This window comes from Mustela lutreola, chromosome 10 (genome assembly GCF_030435805.1).
Source record: "Mustela lutreola isolate mMusLut2 chromosome 10, mMusLut2.pri, whole genome shotgun sequence".
Taxonomy (NCBI): domain Eukaryota; kingdom Metazoa; phylum Chordata; class Mammalia; order Carnivora; family Mustelidae; genus Mustela; species Mustela lutreola.
The window spans coordinates 62,518,041-62,532,073 of NC_081299.1; the positions used below are offsets into that span (position 1 = coordinate 62,518,041).

General features: G+C 36.7%; 1 protein-coding gene across 2 annotated transcripts in view; it reads right to left on the bottom strand.

The window, feature by feature from the left end:
* Window positions 1-11,112: 11,112 nt before the first annotated feature.
* Window positions 11,113-14,033, bottom strand: part of SLC44A5 (solute carrier family 44 member 5) — a 403,850-nt gene continuing 400,929 nt past the window's right edge. For both annotated transcript variants that reach the window (XM_059137458.1, XM_059137460.1), the window contains exon 25: window positions 11,113-11,350. The gene's annotated coding sequence lies outside the window, so the exon portion shown is untranslated. The remainder of the gene's footprint in view (window positions 11,351-14,033) is intronic.

Below are 14,033 nucleotides of genomic sequence, written 5' to 3' on the forward strand. Positions count from 1 at the left end.
AGAGGCAGGCAGAGAGAGAGGAAGGAAAGCAGGTTCCCTGCTGAGCAGAGAGCCCGATGCGGGGCTCGATCCCAGGACCCTGGGATCATGACCTGAGCTGAAGGCAGAGGCTTTAACCCACTGAGCCACCCAGGCGCCCCCCTATTTTCTTTTTATCTATAACATATTTCTTCATTATCTTATACCAACCCTCAATATCCTTCCAAAGACAATACAAGTTCTACCTTTTCCATGAAATCTTCTCCCATCTCATTCACTTATTGGAGAAACATTTAATGAGCAGTTTTATAGGACAGGAGCAGGCGAGAGTAAAGAACAAGACAGATGCAGTATGTGTCCTCATCGAGCTTATAATCTAGTGGGGGCTATAAATAAGTACTTGTAATGTTTTCTCTAGAGGGAAAGCACAGGGCATGGAAAATTTGATACACTTTCAATTCTTCTACATTACTCCCATCCAGAAAGAGTTTGTTAACTATCAAGTTGAATTTTTTTCAAAGCTGAGAAAAGACCTTGTGGCAGGGTCTATTCCCATGCATTTGCCTCTGGGTCCTGTGAGGACCATTGCCAGTACTCTGGGGTCCTGGAGGACCTGGGACACCTCATAGATGCTTGATATTCAAGTGGTAATTGCCAGGTGGGAAAAATTCTTGGAGCAGTTCTGCACGGATGTAAGCACATCCTGGATCAAGCAGCTGCTTCTTCAGGGGCTTACTGGGTGGTACTGGCAGGAATTCCAATTCTCTGGAGCTTGAATGAAATACACATGGCACACTTTAATGTGAATTCAGCTAAAAGCTGGCTGGAGAACAAATGACAGCCAAATAGCTGGCGCTGCCATAGTTGTGACTCTTCCCTTTGAAGATTGTGTCAGTACTGGTCTTCCCTCCAAACTCACCATGTTATAAACCTAATGAGGGTTTTCAGTGGCTTGGGGGAGAGATAGCGGAGCATAATAGGAAACATTTTAGATCAGCTCTTATTTCTGTTTTTAATCCTAAGGTAGTTTTGGTATCTGGCTTAGCTTCTTATAGAGATAGTTTTTGTATTTCTGAGACACTAGCAGTAGAGGAGATGGACTCATGCTCTCCTGTATGCCAGGCACACACAACATACCCCCCTCTTAATACACACACATTTGCCCATCTTGCACACGTGCAGGCACACACGCTGCAGGCATAGTGCTTGGAGGCAATCAAGGCCCATCAAGGGGCCTCCCTATTTGTGGTTTATTTTCTGCTTTTAAGTTCCATTAAGTATCATTTGAGAGTGACTATTTCATAATGACCCACACTTGATAAAAACCAGCTCAAGAACAGTTTCTATGCCCAAGACTCACATATGCAAAACAGCAACAAGGACAATAGATTGTGTCAGGAGCAAATGAAAATCATTTAAAAAAGAAGTTCCAAATAGCAAATATAAAACAACTTTGTCTTCCAAAAAAATTTCAAATTAGAAATTAAAGAAATAATTTAATTTTAAAATTATAAACTAGGAAAATGTGGAAACATTCTCAACATTTATTATGTTTTATACCGAACTTTGTTCCTTTCACATGTACTTTCTGAATTAGGAAACATTTTGTGCTCAGATATGTTTTACCTCTATCATATAAATGCTAAATTAGCAGTCTAAAAATACCTGATAAATTAGCAAGCCTTATTAAAAAGAACACGATTGTATAATTTCTAAAATCTTTTAGTACTTTGATTTCTCTTAATGCCATCTTCCAACAACACACTGGAATTTAAGTTTCCATGTTGTAGATGACAAAAGGATTTGCCTATTAATCACTTTACATGGTGAGTTGAAATAAACACTGTAATTATTTAAATGACATGGCATAAAATGATTTCTAGCCACTCCTTTTTTTTTTTTTTTAATGGCCACCAAAAGCTAATTAGGACCTGTCAAAAGAAAAGGAACACTTGCTTTTAAACATTATTTCTTTCTCAGATGATTTTATTTAATATTTGTGGGGCCATATTGTTCTGCCTCAGGAAAACAGGAGCCCTCATAGAAGCCTGAAACAGTCCTCAAGAAAGGCCTAAAACTTGCAGTTTATTGAGGGCTTCCTGCCCAGGAACCCGGGTAGGAAAGCAGAATGAAAGATCTTCCATGGATCTACAGAAACTCCTGGAGAGTGTCTGTAGAGAAAAGCTACCAACCAAATACATAAAGTGCAGATCTTTGGCCCCAGTTTTGAAGGCTGCAATTCTGCCATTGTGCAACATTAAATTGAAATGTTACTGGTTTTCAGCATTACCTAAAGAACAAGTAAAGGTGAAGAGATGATAGGAATGCCATCCAATTTACTAACTTCACAAACCTGGCTTAATGCAGGAATTTAGAATAAAAGAGGAAGGTGATAGTGACAGAATATGTCAGAAAAGCTGACTTCTCAGTGAAATTTTCCTTGGTTACTAAAAAATGGTCTGCATTAGTGAGCCAAGAATTCAAGCTTTGTTAAGGACATCTCATGTGGGATTTGGAATGAAACTCCAGGGAAGAACTGAGAGCCACCCATGTACCAAGGACATTTATTCTGGCCTAGCTGTGGTGTTGGTGATGGGAAGAGACCCCCATTATGATGCCCTTCACCAGCTTCACAGAGAAGCCAAAGTAAGCTGCCTGCTGGATCAAAGGGAGTGGCAAAGTCCAATCATCAGGGGCATAATAGGTCCTCAGTCAAGAGAACATCATTAATGCCTAGTAGGCAGGGAGTGTTTCTGTGTACCAGGCCCTCTCAATCCCAGGCACAATGCACATGGTGCCATTTCCAGCTAAAAAAGCTTCTGAGCAGTTAAACACTTTGTCCATGGTCATTTAGTAACAGGGTAACTTAGATTCAAAGCTAACCTGATACTTGGTTCTAAAGCCCATCCTAATACCCAATATGCTCTACTCCTGATCTCTGTCATTTGCCATCCTTGGTGCCCTGGTGCTCAGAACTCATTCCATGAACCCGATATTTATAGCACAATCCAGGCTTCTACTGGATGTCTTCATTTTTATTCTTCCTTTTCCTCTTCCAACCCCATTTCTTTTCAAAGACCTTATTAGAACCTCAATTTCTTATAGGCAAGGAGAAATGAGCTAGAAGGAGAGCGTGAGCTGGAGTGAAGAGAAAAATACACCAACTTATCATAATAGCAAAACTTTGGCTAACCTACAGGAGCACTGAGAAAAGGAGGCAGATGTTTTTTAATCCCTTAATCATAAATCATGTTGGGACATCATTCTTTTTTCTTTGTTTGCTTGAGCTAAAAATTCGTCTATGTGATTGGTTTTATTATAATCTTTCAATGTTTATCAGAAAATGGAAAGTATTTTATTTATTATTGCCTTCTAATTTGTTACTGAGTTGCTTTTTCAGTAGATTTATGAATTGCATTCAGAAGGCACCCCACTTTTGTAATGTTGCCTTCTTGAATCCTACTGGAGACTTTTAAAATCTATCCTTAACTTTTTTCTCTTCTCCCCTTGAAGGCCAATGCTTTTCCCAACATGTTCCCTTCATTTTCTTTTCTGTACCTTACAGACACTATTGCAGTAGCACACATTCATCTGGCTGGGAAAATGTAGAGATTTCAAGGTTAATCTAACAATGAATCAAGTCTGAGTTCCCTTGAAGTATTACGAATCATATAGTAGATGTAAAGGACTGGTCAAAAAGAAACAAGGCATTTAAAAAAGAAAGTTAGTGACTTTAAATAGTAAAATTGAATTGATTGCTTTTTTAAAAATTTAGTTATATATAGTTAACATACAGTGTTAATATAGGTGTACAATATAGTAATTCAACAATTCTGTACATGACTCAGTGATCACCATGGTGAGAGTACTCGTAACTCCCTTCACCTGTTTCATCCATCTCTCTACCCACCTTCCCTCTGGTAACCATCCCTTTGTTCTCTACCATTTAGAGTCTGTATTTGGTTTGTTTTGTTTCTTCTTTGCTTTTTTTTCCCCACCTTAAATTTCACATATGATCGAAATTGTATGGTATTTGTCTTTGACTGACTTATTTCACTTAGCAGTATATTGTATATGGAATATTTCTAGGCCATAAAAAAGAATGAAATCATATCATTTGCAGTGATATGGATGGATGTAGGAGTATACTGCTAAATGAAATAAGTATATATATATATATATATATATATATATATATATATATGTCACTTCTTTATCCATTCATCTATTGATTGACATTTGGGCTGCTTCCATAATTTGGCTATTGTAAATAATGTTGAAACAAACATAGGGATGCATGTATCTTTTTAGATTAGAGTTTTCATATTCTTTTGGTAAATACCCAGTAGTATCATTACTGGGTCACATGGAAATTCTATTTTAAAAATTTTTGAGGAATCTTAATATTCTTTTTTTTTTTTTTAAAGATTTTATTTATTTATTTGACGGAGAGAGGGAGAGAGAGGAAGGAGAAGGAATGGCAGGCAGAGAGAGAAGCAGGCTCCCCATCGAGCAAGGAGCCGAACACGGGGCCCAATCCTCAGACCCTGAGATCATGACCCAAGCCAAAGGCAGCTGCTAAACCAACAAAGCCACCCAGGTGTCCCCCACCACCCCATACTCTTTTCCACAGTGGCTGTACCAGTTTGCATTTTCATCAGTAGTGCATGAGGGTTCCTGTTTCTCCACATCCTCATCAACACTTGTTCCTTGTGTTTTTGATTGTAGCCATTCTCACAGGTTAGAGGTGGCATCTCATTGTGGTTTTGGTTTGCATTTCTTTGATGATGAGTGACATTGAGCATCTTTTCATGTGTCTGTTGGCCAACTGTATATTTTCTTTTTTTTTTTAAATATTTTATTTATTAATTGACAGAGAGAGACACAGAGAGAGAGGGAACATAAGCAGGGGTACTGGGAGAGGGAGAAGCAGGCTTCCCGCCAAGCAGGGAGCCCAATGCGGGGCTCAATCCCAGGACCCTGGGATCATGACCTGAGCCGAAGGCAGACACTTAATGACTGAGCCACCCAGGTGCCCCAACTGTATATTTTCTTTAGAAAAATGTCTGTTCACTTCTCCTGCCCATTTTTAAATTGGATTGTTTTGAGTTGTGTAAGTTATTTATCTATTTTGGAGATTAACTTGTCTTTGGAAATGTCATTTACGAATATCTTCTCCCATTCAGTAGGTTGTCTTGGTTTTTTGTTTGTTTGTTTCCTTTGATGTACAGAAACTTTTCATTTTGACATAGTCCCAATTGTTTATTTTTGCTTTTATTTCCCTTGCCTCAGGAGACATATCTAGAAAAATGTTGCTCTGGCCAATGTTAGAGATATTACAGCCTGTGCTCTCTTACAGCATTTTTATGGTTTTAGGTCTACATTTAATCCTTAATCCATTTTGAGTTTATTTTGTGTATAGTGTAAGTCAGCGGTCCAGTTTTAGTCTTCTGCTTGGAGCTGTCCAGTTTTTCCAGCACCATTTGTTGAAGAGACTCTCTTTTTCCCATTGCATATTATTTACTCCTTTGTCAAAGATTAATTGACCAAACAATTATGGGTTTATTTCTGGGCTTTCTATTCTATTCCGTTGATCTGTGGGTCTTTTTCTGTGGCAGTACCATACTGTATTGATTACAACAGCTTTATAGTATATATTGAATTCTGGACTTGTGCTATCTCTAGCTTTGTTTTTCTTTTTAAGATTGTTTTGGCTATTTGGGGTCTTTTGTAGTTCCACACAGTTTTTTTAGCATAGTTTGTTCTAGTACTGTGAAAAATGTTGTTGCTATTTTGACAGAGATTGCATTAAATATGTAGATAGCTTTCAGTTGTATGGGCATTTTAACATTTGTTCTTCTAATCCATAAGCATGAGATATCTTTTTATTTGTTTCTTCTTCAATATCTTTCATCTGTGTGTTACAGTTTTCAGAGTACAGGTCTTTCACCTCCTTGGCTAAGTTTATCCTAGATATTTTATTATTATTGGTGTAATTGTAGATGAGATTGTTTTCTTAATTTCTCTTTCTCTTGCTTCATTATTAATACATAAAAATGCCACAGATTTATTTACATTTATTTTTATCCTGGCAACTTATTGAAATCATTTATCAATTCTAGAGTTTTTTAGTAGAGTTTTTAGGACTTTCTGTACATACAATCATGTTGGGTGCAAATAGTGTGAGTTTTACTTCTTCCCTACCAGTTTGGATGTCTTTTATTTCTTTTTATTATATGATTGCTGTGGCCAGGACTTCTTGTTTTTAATAGTGTCTTATTCTTGACCTTAGGGGAAATGCTCTCAGTTTTCCAACATTGAGTTTGAGATTAGCTGTGATTTTTTTCAAAGATTGCTTTTATTATGTTGAGGTGTGTTCACTCTAGTCTACTTTGTTGAGAGTTTTTATCCTGAATGGATTTTGTACTTTGTCAAATGCTTTTTTTTTTTTTTTAAAGATTTTATTTATTTATTTGACAGAGGGAGATCACAAGTAGACAGAGAGGCAGGCAGAGAGAGAGAGAGAGGGAAGCAGGCCCTCTGCCGAGCAGAGAGCCCGATGCGGGACTCGATCCCAGGACCCTGAGATCATGACCTGAGCCGAAGGCAGCGGCTCAACCCACTGAGCCACCCAGGCGCCCTCAAATGCTTTTTATGCTCTTTTCTTCTTTACATGTTTGGTAGAATTCACCAGTGAGCCTGTTCACTGATAGTTTTGTGATTATTGATTCAATTTCATTGTGAGTAACTGGCCTGTTCACATTTTCTGTTTATACCTGATTCAGTTTGGGGAGGTTATATATTTCTAGAACTTTATCCATTTCTTCTGGGTTGCCATTTTTGGGACATATATTTTTTCATAATACTTTCTTACAATCTTTTGTATTTCTGTGGTATCAATTGTTACTTCTCCTCTTTCATTCATGATTTTGAGTCCTCTTTTTTATTAGTCTAGTTAAAGCCTTATTGATTTTGTTGATCTTTTCAAAGAAGCAGCTCCTCATTTCATTGATGTTTTATTGTTTCTTAGTTTCTATTTTGTTTATTTTGGCTCTGATCTTTATTAATTCCTTCCTTCTCCTAGTTTTGGACGTTTTTGCTCTTCTTTTTTTCATTCCTTTATGTGTAAGATTAGGTTATTTATTTGAGATGTTCCTTGCTTCTTGAGGTAGGCCTGTAATGCTATAAACTTCCTTCTTCGAACACCCTTTGTTGTATCCCAAATATTTGGGACTATTGTGTTTCCTTCCTTCCTTTATTCCTTCCTTCCTTTCTTCGTTTATTTGAGAGAGAGAGAGTGAGCGAGCATGAGTGGAAAAAAGCAAAAGAGGGAGAGAATATTCAAGCATACCTGCTGAGTTTGAGCCTAATGCAGGGCTCAACCTCATGGTCCATGAGATCAGGACCTGAGCTAAAACCAAGACTTGGACACTTAACCAACTGAGCTACCCAGGTGCTCCAGGACTGTTGTGTTTTCATTTTCATTTGTCTTCATATATTTTTTAATTTCCTCTTTGATTGGTTGGTTGACCCATTCATTGTTTAGTAGCATTTTATTTAACCTCCTTGTGTTTGTGTTCCTTCCATATTTTTTCTTGTGGTTGATTTCTAGTTCATTGTGTTATAGTCAGAAAAGAGGTATGGTATGACTTTTATCTTTTTGAATTTGTTGAGACTTGTTTTGTGGCCTAACCTGTGATTTCTTCTGGAGAATGTTCCATGTACACTTGAGAAGAATGTGTACTCTGCTGTTTAGAATGCAGTATTCTGAATATATCTGTTAGATCCACCTGGTCTGTTGTTTCACTCAAAGCCACTGTTTCCTTGCTGCTTTTCTGTTTGGGTGATCTATCCATTGATTTAAGTGGGGTGTTAAAGTCCCCTACTATTGTTGTATTATTATTGATCATTTCCTTTATGTTTGTTATTAGCTGCTTTATGTATTTGGGTACTTGCATGGTGGGTGCTAAAACATTTACAATTGTTATATCTTCTTGTTGAATTGCACCATTTATGGTTTTGTAGTATCCTTCTTTGTTCCTTGTTACCATCTTTATTTTACAATCTCCATTATTTTAAAGTCTATTTTATCCAATATAAATATTGGTAACCCAGCTTTCTCTTTACTTACATTTTCATGATAAATATTTTTCTATCCCTTTAAACCTATAAGTGTTTTAGGTCTGAAGTGAGTCTTTTGTAGGTAACATATAGATAGATTTAGCTTTTTTATCCATTCTGTGACCTTATGTCTTTTGATTGGAGTATTTAGTCCATTTACATTCAAAGCAATTTTTAACATGTGTGTATTTATTGCTTTTTTGTTACTTGTTTTATGGTTGTTTTGGTAGTTCCTCTCTGCTCCTTTCTTCTCTTGCTGTCTTCTCCCATGATTAGTTTTCTTTAGCAAAATTCTTGGATCTCTTACTTTTTATTTTCTGCATATATAGTACTATTTTTTTGACTTGTGATTACCATTTTATATATAACATCTTCTGTATATAGCTGTCTATATTAAGCTGATGGTTGTTTAATTTTGATCTCATCCTTTACTATTCTCTCCATGTTTCAGATATTCGGTTCAAATTTTGCATCCTTTTGTGTTTCTCTTGCCTGATTTTTAATATATACTTTTTTTGTGCTTCATATTTTTCTTACTCTTACTTATAGCTTTTGTTTTTCACTTGCAGAGTTCCTTTAACATTTCTTGTAGGGATTATTTAGTGGTCATGAATTCCTTTAATTATGTTTGTCTGGAAAACTCTTTATCTCTTCTCCTATTCCGATTGATAACCTTGCTGCATAGCATATTCTTGGCTGCAAATTCTTCCCTTCCAGCACTTTGAATATACCATGGCCCCCTCTCTTCTGGCCTGCAGTTCCTGCTGAAAGATCAGCTGATTGCCTTATGAGGTTTCCTTTGAATGTAACTATTTTCCCTTACTGCTTTTAAAATCCATTATCACTACTTTTTTCCATTTTAATTACAATGTGTCTTGGTGTGGTCCTCTTTGGGTTGATTTTGTTGGGTGCTCTCTGTGCCTTCTGGATACGGATTTCTGTTTCCTTCCCCGGATTAGGGGAATTTTTCAGCTATTATATCTTGAAATACATTTTCCCCCTTGTCTCTCACTTTTCCTCCTGGGATTTGTATGATGTGAATGTTACTATGCTTGATAATGTCACTGAGGTCCCTAAGTCTATTTTTATTTATTATTATTTTCTCTTTTTCACCTTGATTGCTCCCATTACTCAGTACTCTAGGTCACTGATCAATTCTGCTTCCTCTGTTTTACTACATGTTCCATTTATTGTATAGTTAATTTTAGTTATTGAGTCTTCATCTATATTCATTAATTTTTATGTTTTCTCTTATTTAAGAGTCTCACTGAGTTCCTCCACTCTTCTCTCAAGTCCAAGAAGTATCTTTATGACCATTACTTTAAATTCTCTAGCAGGTATATAACTTACCTCCATTTTAAGTCTCTTGCTGTGATTTTTGTCCTGTTCTTTTATTTGAGATATATACTTCTGTCTCACTTTGTTTAGCTCTCTGTGTCTGTTTCCATGTGTTAGGAATATCAGCTATGTCTCCAGTTCCTGAAAGTAGTGACCTGCAGTGCAATGTCACCCATTCCCCAGAACCTGGTGCTTCAGAAGTGTCTCCTATGTTGTGTGCATCCTGCTGTTATGGCTGAGCTGCATTTGCCTTTAGTCCAGTCATTTGCAATAGCTCCCTTTCCCTGTTGTGGGCAGCATTTGGACCCTGTGTCATCGGTGGGCCAGTCTGGGGCTGCCTTTGCCTTCAGTTGCATCAGTCTAGTTAGTAATTGCCAGAGATGCTGTAGCGCTGAACTGCAGGGTGCTTTCCCTTGTTTTCCTCTGAGAAGCTTTTGTTGGTAGGGGGCCCACAGTTAGACCAGAAGTCTGCCCCCTTGCTAGAGCTGCAGTTGAACTGGTGGTTATCTTATCCTCTCCCTAGGGCAGGAATCACTTTGGAGAGCTTCTGACCCTTGTTGGGTGCTTGCACACTGTCAGGATCCTTCAGCAAATGATGTAATGGAGGGGGCAGGTCTGCAGGAGATTGCAGGGACAGAGTGCACAATGTTAGCAAGGTTTGGACAGATCTGCTGTGGGAGAAGAACTGAGCTGCTTTAGGAACTCCTGGTACAGGGTTAGAGGGGGGGCGACTCCACAGGAGAGTGTGGAAGTGGGGTGCACGGTGCCAGCAAGGTGTACAGTTTTGCTATGGGAAGGGCCCTGCAGCTGACAGGCAAAACTGTTGCTGGGTTAGAGGGCTTAAATCCACAGACATGTGCAGTGGTGGGGCTCACTGTTCATAAGCAAGGTGGAAAGTGTGGACACTATGCTTATTCTTGCAGGCTTCTGTGTATCTAGACTAGGAGTCAGGGGAGGGCAATGGCACCCTCCAGAAATTTTGTTCTCAAAATCTCTCAGAGATCCCTCCCCATCCAGCACACACACTGAGGATAATAAGCAAATCTCCCTCTTCTTTAGCCCAGACTTTTTCATACTGCAGCATCTGTGCAGTATCTCTGAGGGGATATTTGTTGTACTGTCTCTTTAAGTGTAGGGACTCAGATTCTTACTGCCCTCCTCGCTTGCCCAGGGGCCAGCATGCTGATTTTTAAAGTTACAGATTTTAAGTGCCACTGATTGTAAGACTTGGAAAATCTACCCCTCTGGTTTTTCAAAGCCAAACGTTATAGGGATTCCTCTTTCTTGTGCAGGTTCCCCATGTGTGGTATGCCTAGTGTGAAGTTCTGCTTCTCTCCCCCTCCACACCCAGGGCCTCCCTCCCTCCTGCAGACAGTACTGTTATGGGTCTGTTTAGTTCCCAAGGCATCTCTGTTCTTCCTACCCTCTTTGATGTGACCTCTTCTCTACATTGAGTTGTGCAGTCTGTTCTGTCAGTCTTTGGGTTCTTTTCTGGGTTGTTTACCCTGATGTAGGTGTTATCTGGCTGTATCCCCTGGAGGAGGTGAGCTTAGGATCTTCCTACTCTGTCATCTTCCCTGGAACTCTTGATTGCTTTCAAATGTGCCATAACAGTCCCCAGTCTTCCCAGCACAAAAAAACATTAGAAAAGATATTGCCAGATTCTGTGCTGTTTTAGCTACCTTTTATTCTTGGAAGGTTGTGGAGAAGTTGGCTAATTTGGCCCGAGAGTCCATGACCTTGAAGTTATCCTGATGTCCAAGCCTTGTATAATGTGGTACTCAATTTTCATGAGTGAATTAATCACATTTGTTTTAGTGAGGGATAGTTTTGTTTTCTGGGAGATGTATAGACTCACAGGGGCCAGAAGTAACTTAGGTCCTCAGAGAACTCTTCAATATCCATGTTAGTTCTAGCGGAAAAAACACGATATATGGACAATTACTTTGGGAAAGTAAATTATTACTGCTATATTGGTAAGCTATTTATTTTCATCTGTAATTTATTGAATTGTATTCTTATAATCATATAGCTATACTTTAAAAACAAACATTAAGGATAATATTTGCAAAAAAACTGGAAAAAATGTCGACACCATTTCATATACCATGGTCTGCAATAATAATTTTAGTTCAATTTTGTCCATCTTATGCCAACAAAGACTGATTTATAAAGCATGTTCCCCAGCCCAGAACCAGATAATACTGGAGATAATTATTGTGCCTGGTTAGAGTTTAAGAGCAATTTCCTGAGGCACCACTTGTAAAAGTGAAAGAACATACATTGGAATGAGTGCTATTCATCTACACAGTAAAAGAAAAATACAGAATTGTTACACAGAGCCCATTTCCAATATTAGTTTACATAATAACTGCATTTTGCCTGGTGATTCCCCAGAACTTTTAATAGTGTAATTGTAGTGTATGGATTTACAAACTTCTTAAACTTTGTAGGCAACACAGAAAAATCTAATCATAGTCTAGTTTCAAACACTTTAGAAATAGGATTAGTGCTTTATCTTCTAAAAGTAAGAGTTATTAAAATCTAAAGTAGAATTTAGATTTCTTCCAGAAACCAAACTGTATTTTTATTTTAAGTTAGTAGAATCACTAATTGTATTAGCATCTAATTAGATTTGGAACATTTTAAAAGAACACTGAAAACTGCAAGAATATTTTATGTTTCCATTGAAAGAAATCCATTAAATTTTAAAGAAAAATTAATTTTGATGACTTAAGTAAAAAACGGATTTTTACACATTTGTTAAGGAAGAGCTGGATGTAAAAGATAACTTTTAGCTTAAGATGAGCTATTGGTAGGTACACTTAATCTTGTCTTAGAAAACTATCATTAGTGTTCACTTTTTTTAAACCTTCTCTAAATTCATCCCTGCCTTTAAAATGAGATTTGCTTCTTCCAATGTTGATAAAACCAAATGAGGGACTGAGCAAACCTTTGGTAAATTAAAACAAAGACCAACTAATTTAGGCCACTGTTTGGGTTTTAAAAATCTATTTCTTATCCATTTAGTTTTTACCTATTCACTTCATATAAATTATCAGTTACAGTTATTGGACAATGCACAGCTAGAGAAAAATGGAAATTTTTAAAAGGATAAATCTAGTAAAAAAAAAAATAAACAAAACCCTTAGTTCATACAGAGAAGATTCTGTCAGCCTGTGGTAGGTTTTAAAAACTAAAGCTTTTCTCATTTTCTAGCTTAAAGAAATAAAAAGACAGGGCTTTTTTTTTTTAATCTAAATCTTTATTAGAAGAAAAAAAACAGATTTAAAATGATGAGTAACAACAAATTTTATTTAATATTAAACATTTTAGTTATCAAAGATATTTAGACGATATGTTCCTAATATTTCTGCACAGCAGAAACACAGTGATTATAGAGCTCAGACTGTCATGTGCTCATGTGAGTTTGTTTTTGGCATAAAAGATTATCTAAAGTCACATTTAAACAAATGTGATCATAGATAAGCTAATAGTAACTTACAGTTGATTCTCAAGGCTTTTTCACAAATTATCATATCTGACTGACATTCCCTTGTAGTGAATACTTTAACACTGAGTAACCAACTGAATTCATTTTCTTTAAAGTTAGTAGTACTAGTAAAATTACTTAAAATTGAATTAGAAATCATGTTCCTTTTTACATTAGCACAATAAAAGTTAACATTATTAATAAAGTGATTATTTCATATCAAAAGTTAAAAAATGAAATAACATACATAGACCACTTCTTGATGATAATAAACAATCATTTAAAACAGAGCAATTCAGTACATGACACCTGTGAGCACCCTTTCCAGGGGTAAAGTTTCCCTTTGTAATTTCTCAAGGTGTCCTTTTCCAAACTGTGTAAAACATTGAGAAATGTAATCTTATACCTATTTTCAAAGATTTACTATAGAAAAGATTAGATTTTTAAACTTTTCACTTTTAGTAAAAAAAAAAACTAACAAGCAACCTTTCACTTTTTTTTTTCTTGCGTGTAGTACACATTCATGAATGTCCACTAGGCGCAAGGGAAATTGTTGATGCTGCAAAACATACTCTATATAGTGAAGATATCAAACATACTGAAATGACAAGTGGTTTCTAACCAGTGAGCTAAGAGGAAAACAAATTCAAGAAGACTTGTTTCAATCACTAAACATTGCAGGTTGTTTTTTTGTTTTTTTTTAAACAGCGTTTGTAAACTTGCCCACAAAAGCTGGGTAATATTAAACAGCCAGTAAGGCACTTTGTCAGAGAGGACTAAGTAGTAAAGGCTGGATGATTGGCAATTTGTTTAATAGGAAACATTCTATACTTAAAGAGAGCAAAATCTGGAGCAGGCAGTCCTTTTACCAATTTACTGTCAAACAGGAGTGGGGAAAACTTTAGAATTTTCTATTTCACTTTGTTGACCAATTTTCCCTGCAGAAGTCTTTTAGTTGTAATTTAAAAAATATATTAGGAGCTATCAGTTTAAATAACGTTTCATTTTTCAATGTAATATATAAAGAATATGAACATATTCATTCAATAGTGTTTTCAAAACATCCAAGCCACTGTATTTAAAAATGAATTACACAACAAAA